The sequence below is a fragment of the Anopheles ziemanni genome, chromosome 3 (genome assembly GCF_943734765.1).
Source record: "Anopheles ziemanni chromosome 3, idAnoZiCoDA_A2_x.2, whole genome shotgun sequence".
In the NCBI taxonomy this organism is placed as follows: domain Eukaryota; kingdom Metazoa; phylum Arthropoda; class Insecta; order Diptera; family Culicidae; genus Anopheles; species Anopheles ziemanni.
The window spans coordinates 93,443,184-93,459,669 of NC_080706.1; positions in this window are offsets into that span (position 1 = coordinate 93,443,184).

Below are 16,486 nucleotides of genomic sequence, written 5' to 3' on the forward strand. Positions count from 1 at the left end.
TAGATCAAAGTTATTTTCTGCTTTAGATGCGTCTCCCTTCCTTTATTCCGTTTGTAAAAACGTTTGACAGATTGACTATTGATCTAAAATAAGAAATAAAATCCCAGTTCACCAGAACTTCATTGATTGTTTTTACCTTAGCTAACATTTAGAGGATGAATTCCTGAATTCTTTCATTAGGAATTCGCATGAATGAAAGTCTTCCAAAGATTCATAAGAACAAACTACTTAAATTCATTAATCGACTTTGAAGTGTCCAACCACTTTTGAGAAATTGTAATGAAGCCTTGTAATAATTTTGTTCTTGGAGTTTCGCTATTTTCTTCCTATTTCTATGTTTTCTAATCACTGATCGGATCATGTACGCAACCCACAAATGTTGGTGAAAAATGGTTTCTCGAAATTTATTTCAAGCTAAAGTTAAATCGTCCGGTACAGAAACTCCACGAAAAAGCCTCTCAAGTGATAATGCATAATCAAAAACGAATCCTCACCGTTGTCCGTTTCTTGGAAACGATGGCACCGCTAACTGTCCCGAGTTTTCCCGAGAAACCTGCCGGACCACCGCCAAGGTCATTTTGCTTCGCGCCCGCGTGCGCCAGAACGTAAGCGGAAGCCGACAGCTGTGCCGGTTCACTGGTCTGCTTTTCCGGGCAAGTTTTTCCCTGTCTTTTGGCTTTTTTTTCTTCTTTCTTTCTTGCAAAAACGTTCCCTCTTTCAGCGCGGATGTACGTCATTTTCGGAGCGGTTTTTCTCAACCACCCTGAGGCTAAGAGTGTGGAGACAATTGTTGAGACGAGGGTGTACAAGTGGGTGGCTTGCAAAAAAGAAAAACCCCACAAAACCGACAACACCCGCGACGAACGAATGGATCGAAAGTTAACTTTTGGAGCAAAAGGAAGCAAGCGAACGTGGCGAACGGTAGAAAAGCGGAGGAGAAAGGAACTGAACAGGGCGGTGGAAAACGCGTCCCAAACTGCCAGCGGCATTTAAAATGAATGGCATCGGGAAAGCAAAGATGAAATTTAGCACCGCGATGTCGTGCTGAATTTTAAGTGCCACCGCCTGGGCCAGCCTTTCCAGCCTTTCCAGCCTTTTCGCTTCAGGTTGGGCGGAAATACTCGCGTTCAAAAGGTGAACGAAGTGAACGCGTGCAGCAACAGGCCCAACACTCCTCTAGGAGGACGGTTCGGATTCGGATGGCCCGGTGAAAAATTTTCGAATGATAAAAAATGCGTTACCGTTTTTCCTTTTTATTCCTCGACGGAATACGGAAACGGAATAAAAAAGTCCTGACGTCACAAAACGGGAGTCACGAAGTCTGGGGCCTCGAAATGCGTGACCGGAACGCGTGAGTGGCTGCAAGAGGTGTGGTAAAGGAGCACACACACACACACATTTTTGCCCCGTAAAGCGGAAGCCTTTGACCAGTCACGTCCTCCTGGAAAGCGGATGGTCAAGAGGAAGAAATAGAAGTACAAAATGGAAAAAGGAAGCACTCAAGTAAAACCGCCAACTGGACCAAACATCATAAGAGGTCCACTCCATCCGCGAACCGGGCGCACATCCGCATCGAACCGAGGAGGTCGGCTTTTTTTCCCCCCGTTTCACAGCGAATTTTCATCTCATTGATAACCAACTCGACACATTTCGAGGCTAATTTTCGTCGGACCGTCGGACGGGCTCGGGTGGCTGGTGGTCGAATTTTCACTTTTGCCGCTGTCTATTTCACCCAAATTTGTGCCTCCAACCGACATCCAACCGAATTAAGCCTCACCCGTACTGTCGTAAAGGCAAACGCCTGGAGGCTGGGAAAATCGTTCATTCCGCGCACGAAGGAGAGAGTAGGCAAGGGAGAGGGGAAATAAAAACCAGCGAAAAGGCATCGAAAAAAATTAAATGGACCGTACTTGAAGCCGACGACCGTGGCTCCAGACGGCCGGCAGTAAATTTTGGGTCGCGGAAGATGAATTTGCTGCGTTCGTAAAGTTTGTGAAGGGCGCCCTCCAGCGCAAGGACTTCCGTTACTGATTGCACGAAGAAGAAAAAAAGCCGAAACGAAAAACAAAACAGAAACAGAATTATATACGCAACGTCGACCATAAATAGTAACTCTGGACTGGACGAATAAAAAATGGTTTCGCAAAGAGCACCGACAAGAAAAAAAATGAACCCTCAGCAGATTGATGATGTTCATTGCAGTCAGGCCGCCAAGCGCACGGGATCCGGCCGAGGTCAGTTGGCAAAAATCTGCAGGCCGAAAACGAAAAGTAGCTTTCCCGCCGCCCTGTGCCGTCCAATCGCTTTATGGCCTACCGGAAGCGCCCCGAAACTGTTCGTTTCGTTTATATCACCACTTAAACGCACGTGCTTCGTGACTTACGGACACCCCATTCGAGCGGGATCAACTTCAGCTGGCTGCTCTTCGCCTGCGAAAAGGATCAAGGAGGTTATTGCGGGGCCTTTACTTGACTTAAAGCAAGTGCAATTTAAATTGAATGGAACCAAGACAATCGGTTCTAGTTAACTGGGATCGTCTAGGAGTTTCCCATAACGCTTTCTTTTATCATTCTCTTTGCCAGTAATACGTTCACTTTACGGATTTTAAAGGCGTTTTTTCGAGTGTTATCCTTTGTATACGCTTTTGTTTTCCCAACTGATTGTAATTGTTAAATGTTCTGAAACGACATTTTGTTTAAATCTTAGGATGAAGATATCCTCAATAATCTGAAAACTAGATTTGACTTTTTGCGCGTTGAAGGCTTTAACACTGGAATTCAAATTAGAGTCATTTTGACCCCAATGCAGTTTTCGATTTTATTATCTCGAAAACGGCTGAATATTTTTACAAAAAAAGGCTTTTCTTAAAATCCAAAGCTACATCTAAAATTAAATTTTCAGATTTTTCTGTTCGACCACCAACTTGTTTCGAGAACCAACTTGACTATCCCTAGAATGCTTTTTAGGGGTCATTTTGACCCCTAGTTATGAAACGCTATAACTTCACTATTTTTATAAAAATTGCAATGCCGTAAACTGTTACTTTATAGTATACTAGCTCGAAGCCCCGGCGAAGCTCGGGGAGGAAAAATGTGACTGAAGTTTTTATCCTTGGTTCATTTTCTATGCTACATTCAGATTGCCTACAGACATATCAGTAGCTGTGATATCACGCGGAAATTTTCTTTCATCAATAGTCTAGGGGGCTAAGTGCATGGGTGTTGTTCCGGAGGATCGGAGTTCGAATCTAGGTTGAGAAAAACTTTTTTGTTGACGGCTGTAAAATTTTTTTCCATGATTTTTTTTAGATATTTAATGTAATTTTTCAAATCCGATCATGTTTTGATACATAGATTTCAAATTATCATAACCATTATTAAATTAAAAGCTTGGTAGTTCAATTTATTCAAGCCATATATACCTATATTTTCCCTATGCAATCAATTCGTACAACTGGTATACTGGTAGTGGTGCTCGAGCCTTGTATCAGAGGTTTGGTGTTCGAATCCCGATAGGGAAAATCTTTTATAGTACGATATAACATTTTTCTTCAAAATCTACGTTTGCCATTCAAGTAGCGATATTTCCTCACTATTTCTAACTTGTACTATGGTTCCTCGGCAAGACTACGGCTTCGCTCTTGGTAAACCCGTGTTCGAGTCCCGTTTCCACTTAGAGTCAGATTGTAAAAAGCATGCTTCACGTGCACTGTATAAATGGTAGGGTTTATTGCCTAATCTCATCACGGGACTTTGAAACTGAGATTTATAAAAGTAAAGATTTGTTAACTATCTTTTGACGTTTTTAGTTTTTCGTCGTTAGTGAAATTATAGCGTTTTAAAAATAGGGATCAAAATGACCCCTAAAAAGCATTTGGGCAAGTTTCCAAAGCAATGTATTCTAGTGTTAACACGTTGCCACAATCCCGATTTGTTTTACACTCTGCGATAAAAATGAAAACAAGCGAAAATCTTTAATAAAATAACAATCGAGCTGTTTTCATTGTTGCTTGAAGGATGTTGCAATAAAATTAATTTCGCCACCAACTATAGGTTCTATCGTATAGCTCCGAAGTTAACCTCAATACTCCATCGTTGCACTTGGACCCTTGAGGCACTGCACTTCGCAGCTTCCAACCATGCACACCCATACGAACATACTGACAACCACAAGATAGTCTCCCCGCCTTTATTCCTCCAACAATCGCAAAGGCGAAGGCGAAGGCTCGCGGTAAAGCAAGCATATCATTATTAAAATAACCTTCCAGTATGCATAATCCAGCCACGAAACCAAAGAAAGGTGCCATACCATCGAGCTCGAAGCGAACAAGCTCATCATCATCATCATCATCATCATCATCATCATCGCCGTCATCGGCACAGTCTCAAAAGCCCAGAAGGCGGGCAAAATTATGAATAATCCATTGTATAATGCACTCCGGTAAGATGTTTTCCGAGATGATGAAGATAAGAAGTTCCAACGGTGGGGGGCGCAGGTAAGGGGGGGAAGGTTTTTCACCACAATAGAGGACGAGACGCATGCGAAAGAAAATGCTCGACCGTTTGCTCAAGGACACGGCGCGCGCGATGCAGATGAGGCTTATAGCGCTTTAAGCTATTTCGAAGTATCCTCCGTCCGGTCCGCCGATTTGAGCCAATGTCTTATACGCTCGTTAACGCAGTCCCATATACACACGTGGGCACATCCCTGCGCTAGCCTTCACTCTCCCACCCCCCCGGAAAGGTATTGAATTAATTTTCTCGCACATCGTTGGGCGGACTTTGCGACTTATTAGCGAAAATCCCCGGAAATCGTCGGTAGCGAGCGTCAACGACGAGGACGAGACAAGGAGAAGGTTCAGGTTCGTGTGGGCGCGTCTTGACAAACTTTTCCTTCCCCACACGGTGACACAATGGCGGGGAAAAGTTAGCTAGCCTGCACTAGGTCAACCGCGCGGTGTCCTTCGAGCTAGGTTGGGCCTGTTTGTCTTGGCCCAGGCATGGGATAGCCCGGGGATTGCTCGTCAAACTGACTGGAAAGTCACGTCAACACCTCGCCGTGGTTGGGCCCAGCTTGTAGCCGACACCCGTTGCAGAGTCACGAGAGATTGAAACCAAAGAGATTGTTGCCGAAACACAAAAGGACGGGAAAGGAATCATCTTGAATGCAACCGCACAAGAAAACAAACCCGTGGAGGTGGAAACCGTGAGCCTGGCTCATTAGAATGTACGCCAGCGCGATCGTGTGTGTGTGAGTGTAAGGGAGAAAGAAAGAGAGAGCAAGATAAAGAAGCAAAAACTTCCTCAATCTCGCAGGAACGGGTCCTGTTTTGTCTTCTTCCCAGCTGATGAAGCAAAAGTGTTCTGCTTGCTTGCGTCGATGTGGGAAAGTTTTTCCCACTGCCGCATGTACAACGATGGGGGTGGGGGCGGTGGAAAAACTTTTGTCTACCCTTGGTTTTCCAAGAAGCCTTGTCGGAGTAGTCGAAGCCATCGACAAGAAGCGAAGAAAAAGCGGGCCAAAGTTACCCACATGCCACCTGAGATGGCCCCAAGGTGGAAGAAAATCGATCGAAAGGTGAATGATTTTTGCATCGGAACGGCGCATTAATTCACGTGAATTTTCTGCTCCCGCGTCGAGTTCGGCGAAGTAATAATCATTTATGAGCAAGCAATAATATTTATGCTCCCGCGGGAAGTGGAACCGGCAGCGGATGTACGTGCCGCCCGAATGGTTCCATAAAGAAAAAGGCTGTTGAAAAGCTTCACTCGCTTTCAGCTATTATGCTGAGGAGTTTTAGAATTCTCCAAGGGGTAGTTTACTTTATCGTTGCATATTTAGCATTTATGGATCCTTTGAAGGAGCAATGCTATTCAAAACATCTTTTCCATACGTTGAAAATGAAAATTTGGCCTCCATCAAGTACACAAAACAAGTTTGAATTTAAATCTACATAAGGTTTGACTTATTAAAATTGTAGAATAGATACTGTGGCACTCCAAAAACTGGTTTTTTGCTATTTGGTTGGTTTCAAATTCAATTACAACATCGTGCAATGTTAAATAATGAAACATGTATTGGAATAAAAAAATGATTCCAATATGTTATGCCTACTTCATTTCACTCATGTTGATTTATGTAAGGTTTTCTATATATTAGTTCTTCTCTAGATACTTCTTATAACATACAGCCTTATCCTTCCACTCTCTGAATTCAACTCTTCTGCTGCTGCTCGTCACTTCTTTTTATATTCTCCTCTATAATATTTCAATGTCTACTTGATTGTTCCCAACTCACATTTATTAATGTTTCGCACATTAAACGCTTATAGTTTTAATATACATTCTTAAACATTGTTGTACTAGTAATTTGATATGTTCTAAACTACCTTCTAGTTCTTTCTCCAGATGGAAATCTTTTCATTGCCATCTTATGGCCAGCATTTTTGTTAGGCTTTTTGTGCGCTTTTTACCGTCTTATAGCATGCAGACATGGCACGAGCAGTTACCGTATTGGTCCGTCGAAGAAGCTTTTTTGCGCTGCCGCCACCAATATCGCTAATGGAAGCGACCGCTCCACCGACCACCGGATGCCAAATTATTTTCCCTACAGCCTCTACGCCGCGCCCGTCCCCTTTCTTCTAAGACGGGTCGCCGAACTCCGCCAGTCGAAATTGGGCAGAATGATTGATCGTTTCCAGTCACGGTTTGAAATGAATCCATTTGATTAATACATTCCCATCGGCCGGCTCGCGAGCAAATGGATGTCTAGAAGTTATTTTTATCTTCCATTCGTCTTTACGCGAATTGTGAATGAGATTTTCTTTTCCCCGCCGTCTCGTCCACGCGCCCGGAAAGGCGTCTTCCGGAACGTTTCCGAGAGAGAGAATGCAAACTAATTTTATTGGAAAACACAGTGGCGCTCGCTTTCCGCATTGGATGTAATTTAATTCGAATTTCAAAATACCCATTTGACAGTTGACCTGTGCGTCGCTGTTTAGTCATGAAATCCATCATTAATGTTACACTACCACAGTTCCATTCCGCAGTCGGGTGCGGGGCAGGTGCTTTAATAAATTAAATAAACTCCGGGTTTTCTCGGACGGTGCGGGACGTTCCAAATAAATGCTGACCTAATTAAAAGCCAATCAAGTGCAAAGGCAGCCCACCGATGGGTGGCAAATGTGAAATGTATTTAAACCAGTACAGCATCAATAGTGGCGAGGGGCCGGTAAATGTTTAACCGAAAAAAAAGGTTTAAACACCGAAACCAACAAATTAGCATCAATTATTCTGCACGAATTGCCTGCCGCGGCCGAAACATTGCCGGAATTTAATTGTAATTAAACAACTGCTGCAACTGCGGAGCGTTTCCATGTAAACTTCTATCAGAGACGGTGTAATAAAGTAGCATGGAGCCAGAAGAAGCGACGTGTTGGTAATAGTTTGAAAATTATCTTAATTTTCCAAGAGTAGGTGGTGAGTTCATGTGGCTCTTTAACCTTTTCAAAACTATCATATCATTAACATCCTCAACCACCAAACGATAGCAGCAACAAAAACTGTTGAAACCCTAAAACGAAGAAGGAAGGCGAACACCGAAGAAGTCAACTCCTCCATTTGTTGACCTTCGAACAAGTCAGCAGTTTAGCCGGTAAAGGAAAAGCAAAAAGAAAGCGAAACTTTTGGCTCGGAAAAACATCCGATAAGGCCGGCGAACATTTTGTGCCGGTGCCGTGTTGGAATCCCATCACAATTTCATTGTTATTTTTCAGTTACACGAAAGTTATATTAAATTTTCGCACTCTTTCCCGGCCTCCCGCGCTCGCCGCTGTGTTTAGATAGGAAATTCATTTCCTTCAACGGCCGGCCGCTCAAAGAGAAAGGGCGACTGACTGTTACTTTTGATTCCTGTTTCTTCCAATGCGTTGTTGCTTTCCGATACTCGTCACAATATCATTTCCCACACACAGAGCGACACGGTAGGATAGAGTTTTTGATTTGGTTTAAAAAAAAACGAACATAACTTTCTCCAGCAACTGCCGGGAGCTATCGATGGAGTTTGCGGAACAAGTTCGACAGGACGATCCGAGACTGAAGAGAAAAACCACCTGGATGAGAAAAAAAAACCGTGCTCCTTCATGCCTACATGGGAAATTCCCGAACGCTGTCGAAGGTTTCAGCAGAAGTAAGAAAAACAACCTCCATTACGGAGGAAAGAACGACACCGAGTCTATTTGATAACTTTGCAACATTTTCCCTGAAAAGAAGCGCCGTGTTTATGGGGACGCATGAGCCGGAAGTTTTTCCTCTTGCATGGCTCGGGGTGATGCCGCGGACACGATTCGATTCTGTCGAAACGTCCATTTTCGTGTAGTCCAATGTTAAAACATTAGAACAAGAAGTTCACATCGGCCGAGGAATGAGTTTACTCCGGTTTTTGTTAAATAGAGACCAACACAAAACAAAAGCAACGGCTACATGAATGTCCAACAAGTCGCGTGTTAAAGCGAGTTTATTTTTAACATAGATAAGACATAAGGTTCCAATTGAACGTCAAAAGCATATAAGCTAATTTGTAAAAACTGTGCTGTAAAAAATATCCATAGAAATACACCATAATAGAATGAAGGAACACCTTGTTTTGAAATAATTAAAAGTCCTATTTCGAAATGCTTTTCCACTTGTTTCAACGATCAGTTCTAGGGCCTTCCCTGGATAATTATCCTAACCACGCTTCAACGTACGTTAGTTACAGATTTCCGTTTACTAAAACTCTCACCAACCCGCCTTTTCTGGCTTCAAACACCCAAATGGGTTCAAAACTGTCGAAAAAGCGCGACTTATGGAACCTCGGTCCCATTTCCCAGCACTCGGCTTTGATCTGGCGGCGGCTTTGTGCCACGAACGAATTCCCAATAAAAGGAAAATTTCGTTTCATCTTCGTACGCGCACGCGAAAGAGTTTTCCACCCGGGCGCTCTAGTTCACGGTCGGGTATGAAATTGTGGTGCTTTAAAGGTACTTCGATAAGCAGTCTGAAGTCTGACTTCCAGCGCTCCGGGTCCTTCGTGGCATTCGCCATTACCATTCAAGCACCTATCGAATCGGAAACCCTTCACCGTTACGAACCGGAACATTCCGGTTTTCCACGCCTTGTTACAACGTCTTTGCATTCAGTCGCTCGGTTGTCGAATAAATTGGAAAGATTCAGGGCATGAAATTGCTTTAAAATATAAAGAAACATTACAAGAAGCATTCCAGCCCGGTTCGGCATTTTCTCTAACTGGTAGTTTTTCTCCCGAACGCAAGGGCATGGAAATCGTAACGAAGCCTAGCTAGAGGTGAGTGGAAATGTGCTTTGTGCCACTTCTTTAACCATTTTATTACTCCCGCATGCCATCCATGGTGGAGGAAAATGGTTCGATTCATAAACGTTGTGTAAACAATTTTAATCCTAATTTTATTGTAGCTCGAACATATTTTAAAAACAAACGTTTCATTCTAGTTCGTTGAACGATACTCATTTAATTTTAGACATCCAGTCTGTTTTCAGCGTTCAACTTACTTTCTGTTTCGTTTCGAACAGCTTTGAACTCTTTCGACGTTCATCATCACGTTAGAGGGTATTCCCAAATTTCAGCGATGTGTCAGTTTTTCCATTTCGGGCAGCCGCTTCTGCACTTCAACTGCAGACATGGCTTTTATCCCGCGTTTTGCAAAATGTATACGATTTGTGCTTGACGTTTGACTGCCACTGGAGGCAGCAATCGTTCCGTTACGCCATGTTAGAACCGTCAGCAGCCATCGATCATCGTCCGGGAGCATTACTTTTGCTTCATTTTTGATTACATACGGATCGATTTTTCGGTACACAGAATAAAGCTAAAGATAAAATGTTGTACGTCAGAGATTCAAAATTCGTTTAATCGGGCTGTAGTTTAGTTGTATTTATATGAAATGAATTCCGTACCTTCAGGAAGTACCTATTGCTTCAGGGTTTATGTAACTGACGCTGATAATTGAAAGATGACAATACTTGATCCTTATTGATGCTGCTTTCCGCGAACCAGAACTTCTATTCTAAGTGTTATGTTATGTGAACGGCACTCTTTCATCTCATTTAGATAATTGATAGTTATGATAAATTGTAGTTTGGATTTATCAAGATCTTTTTGTAAAATACGTTCACAAACGTATGACAAAATTGTTGCGTCTTGTTTTAGAAAGTTGGAATGTCTCAAAAGAAGTTGTAAACTCCTCCAGGTTAATGTTTGTTTTTTGTAATTTGTTTTTTAAATTTGTCTAATGTTGTCAATTAATTCTAGCTGATGTTCATTGGATAAAGCATATTTCTACATTCGAAATGGCTCACTTTCTTGTAGAAACTGCTCGAATTAAATGTGGTTGTGTCCTTTGACTTGCATAAAAGCCATCAATCGGAAATCAAAATTCCTTGTTTCTTGTTCATAGGCCAATTTATTTTAATATCCTCATATGTTTGACATCCTTAACATAAATTTTGTACTATTATTATTTGTTCAACCCTCTATTTCATAGGAAAACCCCCAGCTGGAAATCAATTGATATTTCGAAATCAAAACCAACTGGGCTCTTTGAACTCGTTTGATGTATGGCATGTTTGACATTTTTAACCTATTCCATCCAATCATCGTTGCACCACGGCAATCATATCGGTAGCTGTATTTAAACACCTCACCCCACGGATCGACCAAATGGCCTGCCGGGCTCGGGAAAATCAATAAAATTTCCCTCACATTGGGGCACCGCTAATGGTGGCACCTACACACGCAGAAATTATGGGCCCACTGCCGAGCGCCCTACCGAAAACCACCAGCGGTCTGCTCTTGCTGCTGCTAATGGTCTCGATAAATCCGATCTAATTAAGACACACTCCTCCGGAGCAAGCAAAACCGCAAACGCGTCCACGGGAGCGCCGAGGTTGAGAGTCCTTTTTTCGGGAGGCCGGGAGGGGGGGGGGGGGGGGGAAGGGCCCGGCGAGGGCCGGCAGGACGACTGGTGAAATATTTATTACAGTAATAAGTCCTATCAGTCGTCGTAAATCAGTCCTCGTCTTCGGTTCTTGCGGCCATCCCGGGTCCGTGCCCTTCGTTCCGCGTTTCCCCGCGTCCGAGCTGGAGGGAACCAAATGAATTCGATTAATTATTCCATCGACACTCGACCGTCCGGGCTCCGGAAGGGTCCGCTGACCAGCTGGTGGCTGAAAGGCTTACTCGAGCGAACCGAATTTCACCGGGTCACCGGGACGACACACTGATTCAACCACGAACATTTCGACTGGCCGATGAAAGGACCGCTCGCTTTTGACAGAAACCAATCCCATTTCATGTTATGAAATGTCACGCAGCTTAGCAAAAGGAAGACGAAGAGTTTTTGTTGGAAGTTTTCCCATTGTCACATGAACACCCACAGCATCAGGGGCACAGCGGTGGGATTTTCCGCCCGTACCATCTTCCAAACCACCTTCCGACAGTGGAAGGACATTCAAAGGACACTGTCGTGGGGTGTCCCGTATGGAGATGAGAAGCAGATTCTCTTGGGAGTGATATAATTTTTCCACTGTTTTACCCTGCTTTCATTGAAGGAAAACCCTGTCAAACGATGGCATTGGTTGGAAAATTTTCTCAGTGCCCTGCATCATTCTTTAATCAAATCGGAAGTATCTGTCTAACTTATTTCATATTTAAGCTTAACATCAGTAGCACTCTTTCTTGTTTTGACACCATCTTATAAATCCACCATCGTTTCACTCACATTTAACTAATTGCATTTGAAGAAATCAGAAGAACAAACGCTTTTCCGCATGGAAGTAATAATTGCAAAGAAAAACGAGAAAATTCTTCACTTAACTAATTACTTACAGATCGTTACTGCTCCCGTTGGTCTCGATCTTATTTCGACACAAACACTGCACGAAGTTTTCTAACAATGCAATAATTTCAAGCACACATGCTCATACTCCTTATCAACAAACAATATCAACACATCAGCCCTTCACCAACATCACTGCGTACAACATAACCGGAGTAAAGGAAACTTTCTTTTCAATGCTTTTTACCGATGTTTATGCGAAAACAGAAATCACCATCCCACTTTCGCCATACCCGCACATTAACTACATACACAAGCACATTTACGGACACTACACAACGATTTAAAAAAGCCCTCCGGGTAGCCCTACGACCGCGCTAGTAACACACTTTTATCACGCATTTCTTCACAAGGAACATAATTTCATCACGCCTAGAACGGGTGGATGGGATTTTCTCGCAAGCTTTCGCGTGATTGTGATGCGGCTAAACTCTAAACTGGACACGGCCCTTACTTTTATGGATGTATGTTGCTAATTTTGCTAAAAATTTCTATGCTTAAAAGATCTAAACTCTAACACACTGTTCAACTACGACGTCGAAGAAAACTCTGCCACGAAAGGTGGTTCATCTGTGGGAGAGGATAAAGAATGTTATAAATTTTGTGGTCGCCCGAACTTCAGGACATTTGTTGATGGAATGAGAAAAGATTCGCATTCCTTAATTCAACAATCGTATGATTAGTTTTCTTAATGCTCGGTTGAAAGATTTTCTAAACATTCCAGACTCCGTGAAATAGTTCTAGAAACAGTGATAACGAATGCTTTTCACTTCGCCCAATCTCGTTGTCGGGAGATTTTTCTCGTTCCATTCTCGATCTGACACGCGACAGTTCTCCGAAAACTCGAAGATACAGCTCGAAACGTACCGTTATGCTACGCTACATAATACTGCGTCGTGACCTACACTGCTCGAAAAAGCAGTCTGCTGGCGTTCCGAGAAGAGAAACTGTGAGCGAAGTGTCAAAATATACGCATGGCGTTTTCACAGAGAAGAAAACATGGGCAATATTCTTGCCATGCGGACTAGCTTGTTTCTGCACGGTGCGTCCGTGGTGCCCTTTAAGGTTGTGTTGTAGGGCGGAGGAAAGAGAAAAGAGTAGTGAAAATACGACATACCATCACAGCAAGACTGGGGATGGAAGCAAGAAAAGAAAAGGGAACATAAATTGAGACACTTTTCGAGGCGTTGGATAGTTTTCAATGCAGTAGAGTATTTACGCAAAATCATAATAACTATCAACTACATTTACGTTCAGTTACATTAACTTTGATTGCACACTGCAAGAGCAGTTTGCACTTGTTGTCTCGCTCTAAACAAAACTTGTTTTGACAGAAAACCTTCACGGCACTCCCATGAAACCACTTGTTTCGGACATGTTTGGAGGATGAATTGGACCGATTTTCACACTTCTACAGTCGGCAGCCAAACGTTCTGGCAATTTCACGTCCCTTAGAAGACGATACCAGCGATGGACGAATGTCGAAGGCTGCCTGATTCGAACTTTGCGACACAGACGGTACAACTTTCGCTGGTCAGGAAAGGTGCGAACGGCACGGAAACCAGTTTGCCACACGTCGACGTCGGCCTCCAGGACACCGATCGGTTGTCTTCCACTTCGCAATTCGATTACAATCACCGGCAACGAATTAAACTCAATTACCACTTTTCACCTGCGACGGTAGGGTTCACATGTTTTTCGTTATAAGAATCCTCCTTGGCCACTGTAGGTGCCAGAAGCTTCACGGTCCGTCTGTCATTTGATCAGACTGCCCGTCACGTACACGGAGCAAGTTCTTGTTTTCTTCTCTCTCGACGTTTATGTCTCGCTTTCTGGTGGTCGTGCAGCATGAAAACGACGACCAGTTCAAATCTCCGCGGACCGGGTTGAGCATGCACCACCACACGCATAAAACAGGTTGGTTGGCTCGAGTAGCTTCTTTCGCCTCTTTCACATACACAAAACATGCCTCACATTCACCACCTTGGCTTATGCTTTTATGCTGCGTTCCACGCTGCTCGAACAAAAAATCGAGCAGCGTGCAACGTGTGCAGATAAAAATTCAAACAGCGTGCAACGTATTTCGAGCACGCTACAATACACTCGATGCGGTCTGTGACACTTCACCTGCTGTTGCGTCAGTTGGAAAAAACGCGACGGGAACGCTTGTTTAAATTTGCAACCGCTGACGATGAACGGGACGGCCAGGACCTTTGCTGGCCCAGCATCAGGCGTACGGAGAACAAACAACTGAGACTTCCGCTCGCGAGTAAAGTGACCGACAGACTGAGGCGCTCGGTATCACATGACCGATCTTTTTGTTGCCCGGCCTCCGTTGGGACGTGAAGGACTCGTCCCGAGCTCGTGGACTCGTCGGGAAGTGCACACCGATTCGGCAGGGACATGCGCCATCGTGAATCTGTGCTGATAATGCTGGCAGTTTTTGTCTCCAGACAGAATTGATGCTATGCTGACAGCTGTTGCATGTGGGTTATGCAAATCTAGCATCGTCTAAAGTGTTAAGGATATGCAATTTTTTAAGGTGCGAGGTCTCAGACAAATTTAATGGACCTTAGGTGATGTTTTAAATTAAAAAGTATTGTCTTTTTTAAGACGACAACTAGAAAATCTTGAAAAATCAAGCAAGCAAAAGAAAATTATGCTTTGTAAAAATAAACAAATTCAAATGCAGCTGTTTTCACGTATCAGAAAATATGTAAGACTGCCTATTTCTAATTCACATTCAATTCAAATACATTTTCCTCAGCCAAATCAAAACTGACAGCATTTCTCCTCCAAATTCACATCCCAGTGCGCACCTTGCACGAGTGCGATCGTGTCGACCGGCGATTTCCCCTTTCGCGCGACCGAACGCGAGGTCATTCTCACTCCATTCGGTTCGCTCGATGGCGCCGGATGTCCTTCTTCGCCCGCCGAGAAAGTAAAAACCACGCGCACGGTCCCGCACGTCACCCTACGCAGCATAAATATTACCGAAAACGCATCATTATCAAAAGTGAAACCGACCGACCGGCCGAGCGCGATCCAGACGGCGACGGGCGCAACAAGGCGTCCCGGGCGAACAATGACATTGGCAGGATCAGCAAACACACACTCGCACACACACACACACCCTTCTCGAGGGAGAGTTGAAAAGAATGTTTGGTCCTTTCGGTTCGTTTAGGGTGAGGATGTCTTTGTCCGATGCCGTTGAGGGATTCACACCACGTGCCCTTGGCGTCGATGGGTGAAGGGAAAAGTGAAAATTGAAGTCATTCTGTGCAGGATCTTCTCCCCTCTTCCTTTCGACACCAATTACTCCTGCAGTTAAAGGCATAGGGGAACGCATTGAGTTCAGTTTATCGAGACTATTCCTGCATGCGTGAATAAAGGACGCTTCGACTCGTGACACGGGAGGATGGTGATATTAATTACATCGTTACCCACCCTCGGCATGGAGGGTCGAAATCGAACGCAATAGAGTTATCTTTTCCACAGGGGGAAAATGGCAAGAAAACGAAGCAACCCCTGCCAACCTAGGATTCTGCAACCACCTGCTAAGGCAAAGGAAAACTGCTGAGAGTTAGGGTAGCATTCCCTTTTTTCCCTCCTAATTGGACTTTGAATCCTCAACATGCATTCCCACTCAGGGGGTTTTGAGAGTGGCTTTTGTTGAGAAGTTTCCCATTCCCATTTTTGCATCGCAGTAATTCGTCGTTCCAGAGTTGATACCGTTTATTTCGTATCGATCTGCAGCTTTGCAGAACTCCGGGTTCTGTCTTACCTCCAGCAAAAATAATTAACAATTCTCATGCTGTAGTTGGCAATGAATACTACATCCTTCATAGAAGAAAGGATGAAAACTTTTCCTAAGGAGTCATCATCGCCTTTCACTTTCAGATTTAGCTTCCCTTTAAACTTGCAATACTCTAGATAGATTACAATCATTTTAGATTTTACATGCATTTTTTCCATCATATTTAAATTTTTCCATTCCAGGAAATTTCAATGACAAAAAAAGCAATAATCATAGAACGGAAAATAGGACCGATTAATCTTATCTCTTAATAGGGAATATGGTAACAAAGAAATAAATAAAAAAGAAATTAGAAAATAAAAGTGAAGATAAACATAAATAGATTCAGTGGAAAATTGCAAGAATAAGGTAAAAAGTGTTGGACTGAACAGATAATATTTCAAAGAAGTTTTTTTCTTGCGATTTAGAAAGTAAACGTCCTTTAATTTTTTTTTGTCGTGTGTTTCTATAACAGGAACATTTAATAATGTAGGTGAAGAGCTTTGTGTATGGATGATAAAAAGGGGAATACTAAGGTTTTAGATAAAAAAGAATACTACTAGATAGTTTATCACTTTCGAGTACAAAATGCATAGAAGGGTTGTGCAATCATAATCGAGCCACATAAATTTATCAACTCGAAATGCTAATGCCCCCAAGCTGACGTACCGTCTGCAGGCCGTAACACGCTTCAAAGTTCTCACTCGTTTTGTAAAAAGAAAAGGGAAAAAAGATTCGTACCACCTGAACGAAATGCTTTGAACCGTAAGATTGCTCGT